The sequence below is a fragment of the Mastigoproctus giganteus genome, chromosome 10, assembly GCF_048544385.1.
Source record: "Mastigoproctus giganteus isolate SK-2022 chromosome 10, ASM4854438v1, whole genome shotgun sequence".
Classification (NCBI taxonomy): Eukaryota; Metazoa; Arthropoda; class Arachnida; order Uropygi; family Thelyphonidae; genus Mastigoproctus; species Mastigoproctus giganteus.
Window position 1 is genome coordinate 56,354,966 of NC_143584.1, and position 14,682 is coordinate 56,369,647.

Genomic DNA, 14,682 nt, shown 5'->3' on the forward strand with positions numbered 1-14,682 from the left:
AAAACTTTACTTCTTCTCTTCAATTTATTTTCCCAATAGGGAATATAAATTTAAGAAAAGAATGAGGATAACATTTCAAGTAAAAGTGTGATAATAGAATTAGGTAAAAAATTAGAAATTGTTTAATTTCATTTATCAGGAAACACCTTACATAAAGATTATAAATTAAGAATATGTTTTTTTATTGAAAAGCAAAAGTGGAAAAAATATATAACATAATTGAAGGGTTAAAAAAATACATTAAAAATCAGTATAGTTATCAGTTTAGAGAAACTATACATTTATAGTTACATTGTGTAAACTCTTGAAATACATGAGCACATTGCATACAAGAAAGTCAGTTTTAAATTCAGTTATGGTTGGTTGGTTCTGATAAATTTTACAACAGAAAAAGGGCATTGTTAAAATCTGTAGCACTAAAATGCTTTCTTGCCTATATTGGTTTTTTTAAGGGGGGGGAATTAACTGAGATATAAATCCCCATCCTCTTGGTTTTAGTTTTGGGAGAGAAAGAAACGATACAGGCTAATTTCTTGGATTGTTTAGTTTGATTTGTTAACTTCATAGAAATTATTCCTGGTGAAGGGGAACAATTCAATTTCTATTGTTTATTGTATTTAACTCAAAACTTTTAATTGAATAGAAATTGTGAAGGGCTGCCCTTTTTAAAATTTAATGTGTAGCCATTTTTCATTACATTTGCACACTCAACAGGTTTTTTTTTTTAATTCAACATTGTTCATCCACTTTCCTTGCCAGTACAAATAACATGATATCAATAAATTTTGTTCATGATATATTATTATTATACAACATAGCACAATATAAATGTATTATCAACATGATAATAGTTGATACTACATTTATCATGTTTATAATGCTCAAGTATATTTAGTTTAATTTAATAAAATCTTAAAATTTTCATTCATTTTAATAATATTAGCATTAGTATAGGCATATGATGCAAGAAAGCAAACTTATTCAGCAGCAGCATCAAATAGAATGTAGAAAAGGAGCAACTGTGCCAAAAAAGCAAGTATAGTATAGTGTAATGCAGGTTTTAAAACATATATTAATCATTGCTCCAAAATCACTGCAAAAATAAAAAAATCCTGAAAAATCAGTGCTATCTACCAAAATATTGATGAAGTATGAAAAATATTTCTCAAAAGGGAAAGGGGGGTTCCACTTATAATCCTCCTCAAAAACATTGTATTTGTCATATGACTGAAAATGAAATCATTTGGAAATTGAACAACCGTAATCACCTCATTTGTCCAGGTTTTACTGAAACAAAAAAAAAAAGTGAAGGCTATGATGGGGGTCCCCACAACAAAACTGAAGTAATGATTACAGATTTTTCGACTGCGTGTCTTAGTGCATGCAAGTATTTCCTGCTGCTGGTAGAGGATTTTTTTTTTTTTTTTTTTCAATTTTTCTCAAATCATCTGGAAAAATCCAGAATTTCATGCTATGAAGATTTGGAGATTTGGTGAACCCTTATATTTTTCTCCATATAAGAACTGACTGTCCTGACTTTTTGTTCTAGAGGCTGATGTTGCTTACTCTTTTTTTTAAGCTGCTGTTAAACAGTAATTTTCAACAGCCTTTTCTAATCGAAACATTTTCACTGTTCAGTAGGACAAATAGCAGTAATCAAATTTCAAATCAAGTATGACTGCTATATGCTCATGTATTTCATCAAAGTTATAAAGTTATTGTAAACTTACAGTTACATTAATTTTTAATGTATAATTTGTAACCCTTCATTACTTTGTGTATTTTTCACTATTTTATTTTTAAAGTTCTAAAAAAAAATGTATTCTTCATCTGCAATGTGTTTCATCTGAATATATATAAAATTAATAATTTCTGATCTCAAATTCTGCTGGCAAACTTTAAAAATTGTGAACTGTAAATGTTGTTTCCTATTCTTTTCTGAAATTTGTATTTCTGATCTTTTCATTTGACAATTACTGCATAGTGACATGTCAATGTCATGGTATTTGGGTACTGCAACATTTCAGTGTGCTACAGGCCGTTATTAATTATGATTTACATAATTGATCCCATTTCTCATTGCTTGAAATTTCTTATGCTGTGCACATTTTTTCACTTCTCTTCAATTTCTTCCTACTTCTATCAATTTTTCATATGGCAAAATAGTTTTCAGAAAAATACACACAACAGGTACAGTAAGCCAAGTTATAGAATGCTGTTGGTGCAGAGATAACATGATTATTATTCACTTAATACGCCTTGAAGGAATGTGTATGTAAGGGCGAATTGTAATTGCCAAATAAGAGGTATCAGTACACTTCACTAATTCCAAAAATAATAAAACACTGTTACTCACATGTCAAACAAACAGTTGGTTTTCAGAATCTGTAGTAAATTGAAATGAAATCAAAAATACTGCATTACCATTTAGAGAAAATTGGTAGGGAAAGGTATATAGAAAGATATGTCTATTCCAAATTTTTAAAAAATAACGGAGGAAAAAAAATAGTGGTGGTTGTTATGTGCTACATAGCCAAGTGGTCAGGAGCATGAGTGCAGTAGCATGCGCCCTTTGAGTGTACAGTACTGGGCTTCAAGCCCATGACTGCTAAATATGATTAACATTTGTATCAGTGATTTATTGTAAACTTTACTAATCTGGTGGTCGTGCCAGAGAACTTACAAAAAATGAAATTAATACTTGAAAATGTAATTTTGAATAAATAATTTCAACAATTATTTATTCAAAAAATAAAAATATGTCAGTTGCAAACATTATTATTTTATATTATTCTCAAATTATAGGTACTATTTTCTTATAAAGTACATTTAGTATGCCTGATATTGAAGTGTAAAAAATAAGAAAAAAATCCATTAAGAGCTTTAAGTGCAGCTATGGTTTTAGAATGGCTGCCTGCATAATTTTGTTACCTTTTGGAAGTTTAGAGGCATACATGATTTAATTTATCACTGTATATCAGTTTTATCAGTAGAGTACTATAGTGGAATTTTTCTTTTAATAAAAGCCAGAAAATTTTATTCCTCAAAAAATTAAGAAAAATGGGAAATTTCAATAAATTTCAAATATATATTTGTAAATCATTTCAGCATTTGAAGATTCATTTGAACTCCAGATTTAACTATTGTCATAAAATCTTTCATATTATTCTGCAGATTAACTAGTTATTCTTACTATTTTAAAATTATGTTAAAATTGAATATTATATATTAAATCCTAAAATACATTAATAATAAAATTATAAGTTGACAGTTTCTTTGAATGAGATAAAATAAAACTTTCAGTATAATCTACCCCAGGGGCCTGCATCTGGTGAATATGTGGAAATGATATCCTTAGCTGGATATCATCATTCCTCTTTCTTGGTGATTCCTTTCTGCTTCTCTCTCTCTTTCTCAGGGAAATTCAGAATTTTTTTTTTTTTTTTTTGGCTGGTGCAGCATAAGCCTCAGGCTTCCTTGCACCACATGGCTAATAATAATAACATTCTTAAGATATGAAATGAATAAAGGATCAAAAGTTACTTGGATTAAGTAAAAATAGAACAGATTATTAGTGTAATCATGATAGCTGCAATTTTTCACATGCAGTTCCATGTTTTCATTATTTGGAGTTAAAACTATACTAAGAATTTTGCTGTAATCATATTTTTTTAATCCTTAATATATTCACTATTGAGATTACCAGCACCCACATTAATTAGTTATTTAACATGAGCATTTTATTATCACAAAGATGAGTGACATAATTTATATAATGTGATGAAGTAGAGGATTTTTTCATGTATGTATGTGTGTATGCTGTGATCTCTTTTCTATTCATAAATTAAAGATGTTTCATCAGTTTAATAATCATGCATATGAAGTTTTGTTTTCCCTTACAAGGAATCTGGTACAGAACATTTTTCAGAAAAATGTACCACCAAAGAAAAAGTTTTAAAACTGTATTTATGTATTTACATATTCTCGGTCAAAATGTGATGAACTTCAATGCTGAAATTTTGAACTACAAATCAGTCAAATGAGATTAATATCATTCCCGTAAGTAATTTTACTTTTATTGACAGGTAAAGTGCTTCATACTGCTTATCTTATTTTTAATTATAAGGCTGAGAGAATCATTGCAGTTATTTTTATCATATTAAAATATTTCCACATAAAGAAAACCACAAAGAAATTTTATCCACTTGCAGTGTGAGCCATAACCCCCCCCCCCCTTCAGTTGCAACCCTTGCGACAAGCTTTCCAGTACTACCAAATTTTTTTATTTTTTTATTGCCTTCAATATGTTGATATTTTTTGGTAATAAGGAAAACGAAGTAGAGTTCCATATAAGAGAATATATGGTAATTTTTTCATACCAATAAATCCTATAAAATGAATGTATTTTTTTTTTTAGCCTTATTGCAGGTACATTTGTTGAAGAAGAAAAAAACAGGAAAGAAATGGCAAAAATTCAATGAATCGAAATATAGTATTGTTATGTGTAATTGAATATCAAGTTACTTTGAAAAGCTTTATGATCTCATTCACTTTTATTTAAAGCCTGATTCTTTTTGTCTAAAACAGAATCTTCCATATGCAGATACAGAAACAATAGTATAATTTAAAATTACAAGTTAACTTTTCTTTTGAAATTCAGGTTCTAAAATCAGGTGCTTAATTAAAATTTTTAAGAATTTCTTGATAAGGTATAAAAAAGCTTGAAAAAATCATTAAATACTTAACATATTCATATTTTGTACAGATTAACTCTGTTATTCATTTAATAAAATATGTTCTAATACTTTTCTAAAACAAGTAATAAATGCTCATTTAGCAATTCTGTATATATTATGGATGTAAACTTGTTAATTGGGAGATAGTTCCCAAATAAATAGTGTAATGAATCAGTTTTCAGTTATGCTTTTTTAACTGGATTCATATACCCAAGCATTCACATCTGATAAATATCATCTTAAATTAAGGATGATGTAAAACCATTATGTAGATAAAACATTTTATGTATGGGGAGGTTCAAAAAAGATTTGTATTCACCCAGAAGTAGTTGTGATAAGTGTTGTAATAGTTATGATAGGGTTCAAAAAAGATTTCTATTCATCCAGAGGTATTGTAATATCGATTGAAACACCATATATTAAAGTTTTTTGATATAATCACCAGTGGCACATCATTGCATTTGTCACTCATGCGCCATAAAAACCAACAACCATAGTAACTAGACAAAATGATACATTTTTGCCACCTCTCAATACACTTCCACGGGCCAGTTTTGTAGAAGTCTTCTGATTGTCTTTCAAACCACACGGCAGAAATTACCTCATTATCAGCAAAGTGTTTTCTCTGAAGAAAGGACTTAGTTGGAAAGAGGAAGAACTTCATCATTAGCATTAATTAGTTGAGGCATATGATGCAAGAAAGCAAGCTTATAGAGTATCAGCAAAAAAAAAGAATAAAATAAAATAATAATAAAAAAAAACCTTCCCATTTCACCCATCCATTCACTCCAAATGTTTGTCTAGTTCATCCTTAAATTTATTTAATCTATCAACTTCCACAACAGATGGAAGCCTGTTCCAGCAATCAACTACCCGCTGACTAAAGGAAAACTTCCGCACATCTATTCTACAATTGTCTTTCCTTAATTTGAATCTATGCCCACTCGGGTTCTTAATCTGAGCAAGCGGAAGTATCCCATCAGCATTGAGCCTGCTCAAACCATTCAAGACCTTGTTCACCTCAATCAGATCACCTCGCAGGTGCCTAGTCTCCAGATGCTGCAACTTACAGAATTTAAGCCTCTCCTGGTGAGAGAACCCCTTTGTTCCTCTCACCAATCTTGTTGCCCTTCTCTGTACTCATTCTAGCAACTCTACATCCTTCCTAAAATGAGGCTTCCAGACCTATACCCTTGACCTATACAAGAGTGAACCCTTGTCGTTGTTTGTTATTTGGTTTTTAGGAGCATTAGCAACTAAGGCCAGATTGCTCCGGGATATGCGGTGGTCATTTCCTGACCTTTCCTCATCCTTCGTATTTGGTGGTGACGGGCTCGAACCCCGGTCTAATCAATAAGCGTGTGCTATGCACTGCTGCTCCTTCCCACCTGGCTACGGAGGTGCTGACCTGTACGCAGTACTCAAGGTGTGGCCTGACCATTGCGTTATACAAAGGTATAATCACCTCCTTGTCTCTGCTAGCAAAATTCCTATAGAAATCCCAAAATAAATCCGAGGGTCGGGGAAATAAGTAGTATGTGGCAAAATTTCAAACCCACATTCATAGGCGCTCCTCACTGCAGTATGAGAGAAATATGCAGGGGCATTATTGTGGAGCAGGCTCACACCTTTTGATAACCTTCCCTGTCATTTTTCTTTTATAGCAACATGTAGCTTTATGAGCAGGTTGGAATAATACTTTTCTGTCACAGTACAGTCCTGAAGTTAATCTTTTAGTATCACACCATGCTGATCCCAAAAAACTAACAGCATCACCTTGCTAGGAATTTTGCACCTTTGACTTTTTGGAGAGTGGTGATTTGGCATATTTCCAATGTTTTGATATTTGTTTAGTTTTAGGATCATGGATCCAAGTTTCATCTGTGGTGACTAGCCATGAAAAACTTCTCTTGCTTTTCCTGGTACATTGACGTGCACATTATGCCCTTTCCTTTTTCTGGTAAGGGGTTAGAAGTCTGGGAACCCATCTAGCAGACACTTTACTCTTGTGCAACTATTGATTGATGATGTTCTCCAGATCCTACACTAATTTGGAGATCTGCAGCTAGTTCTTTGATGCTAATATGGTGATCTTCCAGGATTAATGCCTCAATTTTTACAAAACTCTTCTGTTGCTGGGCATCTGGAGATTTCTTCATCATGCACTGAGAATTGTTTATATCATGTGCAACAACACTGAAACTTGAGCAGTTTTCTTTATGAACAGAAACCGTTTGTTTCTTCATGGATTGTTTTGGGTGTTTTCCCTTGCAGAAAGAGGAACCAAATCACTGATTTATCTGTGACACTTCTTCATTCAGTGCCGATAAGAAAAAAAGATGAATTGTCAGAATGAAACAAAAATTTGTGTGGTTGCTATAGAGATTTCAAGGTACCAAACAAATGAAATTTTGATCTTTCAATCACAACTATTTCTGGATTAATACAGAATCCCTTCCCCTCTTATATTTTTGCAAGGTCACTATTTAAATATCAAAACACTTTGAGATAGGGTTTTTCAGGAGATACACATGCATACTATGACTTTTTTTTTTTTTTTTTTTTTTTTTCATTTTTACAAATCATAATTGGGACAAAAACACAATGGGTTGCATTTCATATCAGTTCGATTGTGTAGTACTAACCTTCCAAAAACAAAAGTAGCTGCTTGCATGAAGCATTGAATTGTTTTATAAAATTTTATCCTTTTTGATTGTTGAATTATGCCTAAGAGAGAAAAAATACTTGTCTTTTAAGATGTAAGAGGGAACAGTGACTTTGCAACAGGCAGACAGGTAATATTTTATCAGGTTTGTTCAACAAGAGTGAACTATGTTAAAAAAATCCTACAGCTGAATTAGCACTTAATCACTCCTGCTCACAAAACTTCAAAGGAGAATAAAGGTAAATTGTTTCTGTTTCTGTTGACTCAGATTAAACACTTCTAAATCTTGTATGTTTTCTCATTGGTAGTTGTAGAGCTTTAATTTGTAGCAAAATAACCATAAAGTGCGTGTGCGTGTGCGTGCTTGAAGTTGCTTCATTTTGTCACTACTTTTGATGACAAAGACGTGATTTTCGGTTTGCACAAGTGATGTGGCCCTGGGTGCCAAGCAATTGTGACTGAGCAATTTCTCTGTGCTTTCACTGCGATTTTCAGAAAGGTAAATTAAAGTTATCTTTTACATTTCTCTCCTTAATAAATCCTTTTATTTAATAGCAGTTCTTTTATCAAAAGTACTGGTAGAGAGCAAGGAGGGAAAGTAACTTTTCTTTATTTTTCATATTTTATAGACTAAATCCTACTAATTTTGCTTGGTCACACCAGGCACTGCTCCTGCCTCCCCATGGCAGGGCCGGTAACCTTGGCAGAAAAGTTCATCCGTCAAGGGCTAAAAGTCGGCCAGATACAGAAAATGAGCATGAACATGATTCATCGCAACCAAAGAGGTTGAAAATCAATATCTCGGCAACAGACTTACTTGCATTCTTAATAATGCACTCACTATCAGAACAGCCACTCAGTAAGCTATCCCCTTTTCTAATCCAAAAACACCTGGAAAGTATTGCGGGGTCTCCCAAGACAGTTAAGAGACTGCAATCAGGGGACTTGTTGAAACTCTCAACTACAGGCATTCTGAAAAACTGCTAAAAATACAAATTTTTACCAGTTTTTGTAGCAAAATAACCATAAATTGTGTGCATGTGTAATTTTTAGCAGTTTTTGTAGCAAAATAACCATGAATTGTGTGCATGTGTGAGAGAGAGAGAGAGAGAGTGTGAAACTCTCTCTAACCCCCCGTGCAACCCTAAATACAACAAAGGGTGCAATATCTAGTTGGGACCTAATGATGAATGTGATGGAGGAAGAAATTAAAGAAGAGCTTCAGGAACAAAATGTAATTGCTGTAAAAAAAATTATGATCAAAAGAGACAATATACTCACACCTACCAGAAATATTCTCACCTTTAACAGTCCAAACTTACCCTCAACAGTAAAAGCAGGATATCTATGTTGCCACACTCGTCCTTTCATACCCAATCCATTGAGATGTTATAAATGCCAAAAGTATGGCTACTCTCCAACTACATGCAGAGGCAACCCAGTTTGTCCAACTGTGGATCCTCCGATCACATTCAAAGTGATCGTTCGGCGAAGGAAATAAGTCCCAACTGCAAAGGCAACCATCCTGCCTACTCTAAGATGTGAGAGATGGAAAATGGAGAAAAAAAATTGTGAAATATAAAATTAGTTATCAGGAAGCAAGAAAATTAATTGTACCCACTATACCTAAACCTACATATGCCAATATTGCAAAAATATATCAATAGCAACTCAAACTGATGTTACCGTTCCATCAAACAGGTCTCAGCAACATTCCAGTCCCCTTAAGCACTTAGACCAAGTAAGCAAATACGCCTCTTACAATACCAGCAAAATCTCCGCCAGTGATTCCTACTACTTAAAATAATCGTAGTCCTTCAAAAAAGATTATTCGGGATACATCGATGGATACAGAGTATTCATCCAAATAAGAAGATCCAATTCTGGAAATACAGTATTTGTAAAAGAAGATGTGGACGCCGGTCGCCCTACCTTTCTAAAAAGAGACAAACCAAAGCCTGAATGCCATAAGACAGCCACGTCAGGTACAGCTTCTAAATTCAAGTAATGCCTAACATCTTGCAGAGGCTTTCATGGCAACATTGATGACATTCAATACTTCATTAACTACTACCCTCCAGTTGGCTTCTGCCAGCAAGAAACCTATTTAACTTCTCAAATTTCCGTTTCCATATAAAACTACTCAATCTATAGACTAGATTGGAATACATTCAATTCTGCTTGTGGTGGTGTAGCCATTTTAATTAGCTCAAAGATTCCGGCTAAGCAAATCGCTCTCCAAACCCAAACTGAAGCTGTTGCTGTGCGTCTGATTACCCACATTGCTTTAACACTAGTCTCAATTTATCTCCCGCCAAATCATACTCTTATAATGACCTTGAAAAACATTTAATACAGCTACCCTCCCCTATCTGCCTGCTATTGGATTTCAATGGCCACCACCCTTTATGAGTATCATTCCTTGAGGTTGTCAGACATTCTTTCAGATATGCCAGACAAGCTGTACTTGCTACCTGGGAGTCTAAAACGCTAATGGAACTGATATTCGGGTGACACTCAAGTCAAGTGGACCCAATTTCGGCGAAGTCTGGAGGGTCTGTGACAGCCAAATCCTCTGCTTGCATCTTCACGATGGTGGGACTGTTAGTAATAACCTCCATGCACAAGTACATGGTGGGTCACCACCCAGGTGTGAACCAACGTAAGCAGGGGTCGAGGAGTAGCGCCCACACCACATGGAGGAACGCCGGAGGTAGATAACTCATCAACTGGTGAAATACCACCACTTTGCTTATTGGAGGCTTGAAGTGGTGGAACCCATGTTTAGTCTCTAGAGCTAAGTTCCGGTAAACTCTTCCATCATGCAGTATGATTGATGACTTTTGAGAATATGATGAATGTAGTGGCGAGATCCAATATTCCTTACATTTCGAGGGTACAGCTCTAAAACGGTATTCGCAGGCCGCCCACTAGTTAGTACACCGGACCGAACCTATTGGTAACTCTCTAGGAGGCTTCTGGATCACCTAGTGTATAATCTTGCTACCTCTACTCTGCCAGATAGTGACTGGAGGGAGTCTGAGTAGTGTGTATGCGGGGAGCATTGTCGAGGCCACGTTATGTCAAGGTTCTGGGTATATTCTTACCACATGTACGCCATATCCAAAAATTTCATTACTTCATATAGCATGCCCCACCCAATTTTTCTTACCATTGAATACACCATGAATTGTCAAACTAATAGAGCAAGCTTACCTGCGAAAAGATCTAAACCTCCCAAGCACTTCCTAATTCATTTCAAAAATATACGTGGTCTCAATTCTAATCTCAACGATGTTCATTTCCATTTGCAGTCTGCCAAACCCCGTGTACTTTTTCTGACAGAATCTCAGTTATCAGTTGATTCAACTATGCTCATCTCAGATGCCCGAATTATTCGCTGTGTGATTCCTTTTGCCTCAAAGGTGGTACTTGTGCATATGTCTGTTCTGATATTCCCTGTCAGAGACTTGGCAATTTGGAATCTCCTCTCTTTGATCTTCTATGGCTCAAAATCTCTCTACCTCGTGTCAAATTCATCTGTTGTCTTTACCGTTCTCCCAACTCAATTAATCACTTGGAGCTCTTTGACTTCCTCTCTTTGCAACTTGACTTTCTCCAGTCCAACTCTCCTAACAGTGAGGTAATTTTCCTTGGTGATTTTAATGTTCACAACTCCAGCTGGCTTCCCTTTTCTAGTCACACCGACCCAGCAGGTCGAGATGCTGAGGTTTTTCCAATTACTAATGACCTAGCACAGATGGTTCATTTACCTACAAGAATACCGGACAATCCTAATCATACAGCCAATACGCTTGATCTTTTTCTCACAAACAACCCTTCTAAGTACACGATCAAAGTGAGAGGTCCTTTAGGCACTTCAGATCACAACTTGGTGATGGTCTCTTCTCCAATGGAACCTTTATCTCATGGGTATTCCCAACCTCGTGTTGTTTGGCATTACAAGAATCAAAAATGGGAAGACCGGCGAGACTTCTTTTCTTCTTTTACTTGGTCAGATTATGTTTCAAAATCTTCTGATGTCAATGTTTGCTCAGATCATGTCAGTGAAATTATTCTTGCAGGAATGGAATCCTTTATCCCACACTCCACTTTAAAATCTCGTCCTTTATCTAAACTTTGGTTCTCCAATAAATGTGCTAAGGCTGTTCACGAGAAAAATGTTGCATATCGTAATTGGCTTGTTTCTAATTCTTCAGTTTCATTTTCTGCCTACACCAAAGCTCGCAACAATTGTAAAGCTGTTATTAATCAGTCCAAACAGGAGTTTGAACTGGCTAAGAGTAGAAAACTTGCTTCTTGCCCTAATGGTAGCCGAGCATTCTGGTCTCTTGCCAAAGCTATTGGCCGTAACTTTTGCCCATCTCTGCTCCCACCTCTGCCCAAACCAGATGGTTCTGTTGTCACTTCAGCCAAGGATAAAGCTGACCTGCTAGCATCCCATTTTCCTTCCAGCTCATGGATTAATGATCTTGGTAAAACACCTCCCACCATACCCAACATACTCCATTCAATGCCTCCTGTGGTCTTCCGTTAAAAGGATATCAGAAGGAGTTTGATGAATTTTTATGCTAAGAAAGGCCCAGGTCCTGATGGTATTTCTCCACTTGTTCTCAAAACCTGTGCTCCTGAACTTACTCCTATTCTTTGCCGCCTTTTTTCCCTTATTTATTGTAAATGTGTTTTTCCTTCTGCTTGGAAATTTGCTCATATCCAGCAAGTTCCTAAAAAGGGTGACAAATCCCTCCCATCCAATTATCGTCCCATTGCAATTACTTCTACTCTTTCTAAAGTAATGGAGAAATCAATTAACCACCAACTCTTAAACTACCTAGAAACCTTCCATCTGATCAACGATCGCCAGTATGGATTCCGTCAGTGTCGATCCACTGGTGATATTCTGGCTTATGTTACCCATTTATGGACTAATTCAATGGAAAGGTTCGGTGAAACACAAGTAGTTGCTCTTGACATCTCAAAGGCTTTTGATCGTGTTTGGCATAAACGTCTTCTAAACAAGCTTCCATCTTATGGTTTGCTAACTGTTTTTAGTAATTGGTTATCCAGTTTTCTCTCTGATCGCTCACTGAGGGTGACGGTAGATGGCTCTGTCTTCTAACTTCTCCACTAATGCGGGTGTCCCCCAGGGTTCATTTCTTTTCGCCCACTCTTTTCCTCTTGTATATTAATGACCTTCTATTGATTGTAAATCCTATCCATAGTTTTCCCGATGATAGCACATTGCATTCCACTTTCCATTTTGAGAAACCTTGTCCTGCTCAATCGGCTTCAACTTCTCAAAAAGTTGCAACCAATTCCTTAAATTTCCGATCTTCAGATAATTCTCCAGTGGGGCAAAGACAACTTAGTTGATGTCAACCCTTCTAAAACTCAGTCTTGTCTTATATCTCGCAAAAAGGATTCTTCTGCTCCTATGCTTATCTTTAGTGACACTCCGATGTCTAGGAAAAACGATATATCTCTTTTGGGGATTACCCTGACTTCTAACCTCTCTTCGCATAAGCACATTACAAATATTGTTTCCTCTGCATCTAAAAAACTTGGTTTTCTCTTTCGCTCTCGGCTTTACTTTTCTTCTAAACAGCTGCTCACTCTGTATAAATCGCAAATCCGCCCTTCTTGATTCCATTCAGAAGAGAGCAGTTTGATTAATTAATGATTCATCTCTAACAGAGTCTCTCCACTCGCTTTCTCATAGACGTACTGTTTCTGCTGCCTGCCTCTTCTGCAGATACTTCCATGGGCACTGTTCTTCTGAATTGGCTTCTATAATTCCCGCTCTCTCTTTCAAAACAGTCCGAACACGTGCCGCCAACATCCATTTACTGTCCAACTTCAAACCCACAGATTCAACTTTTCATCTTCTCCATGTACAGAAAGGATAGGAAGGGAGGAGGTGTTAGCATTAGCATTAGTAGAGGCATTTGATGCAAGAAAGCAAGCTTGTGCAGCATCAGCCAAAAAAAAAAAAAAAAAAAACAACCCACTTCCACTTCACCCTTCTGTTCGTTCAAAATACCTGTCCAGCTGAGCCTTAAACTTATTTAGGCTATCAACCTCCACCACAAGGGATGGAAGTCTGTTCCACCAACAAACCACCCGCTGGCTAAAGGCAAATTTCCGCACGTCTATCCTACATCTGTCTTTCCTCAATTTGAATTTATGCCCTCTCAGGTGATTTTTCTGAGCTAGAGGAAGAATCCCATCAGCATTGAGCATGCTTAAACAATTCAAGGCTTTATACACATCTATCAGATTACCTCGCTGGTGCCTAGTCTCCAGACACTGTAATTTGCAAAACTTAAGCCTTTCTTCGTAAGAGCACCCCTTTGTTCCATTCACTAATCTTGTTGCCCTTCTCTGTACTCGTTCCAGCAGCTCTACATCCTTCTTGAAATGAGGCCTCCAGACCTGTATACGGTACTCTAGGTGTGGCCTGACCATCGCCTTATACAATGGAATAATCACCTGCTTATCCCTGCTGGAAAAATTCCTGTATATCATTGATAATACTCCATGAGCTACTCTTGCAGCCCGTCTGCACTGCTCAGAGAACTTCATATCTGCCTGCACAACTACCCCCAAGTCCCTTTCATTCTCTACCACTGTCAGTGTTGTACCACAGAGTTGATACGTTGCTCTGGGGTTGCTGTTTCCCATGTGTAGTACTTTACATTTGTCAATGTTAAACTTCATTTGCCACCTCTCAGCCCATCTGCTCAACCTTTCCAGATTCTGTTGCAGCAGCATAGTGTCAGTAGTGTCCTTGACAACCCTGCCAACCTTTGTATCGTCTGCAAACTTGGACATTAAGCCCGATATACCATCATCAATATCATTTATAAATACAGAAAACAATAATGGACCCAACACTGAGCCCTGAGGGACTCCACTAATAACATCAGTCCACGATGAGCAGTGTCCATTGATTACCACTCTCTGTCTTCTCCCCCTCAACCACCCCTTTATCCATAGCAGCAATTTGCCTCCAATGTCACACTGCTCCAATTTGTGTAGCAGTCTTCCATGTGCAACAGTATCAAAAGCCTTTCTAAGATCCAAGTATATAATATCAAAGTTATTCCCTGCATCCAGTTCTTTTGTGACTGCATCATAGTATCCAATCAAGTTGGTCAGGCAAGACTTCCCCTTAACAAAACCATGCTGTGTCTGAGCTATAACTGAAGTCTTGTCTAAATGATCCTGCAGTGCTTCTTTAACCAGTGCCTCCATTAATTT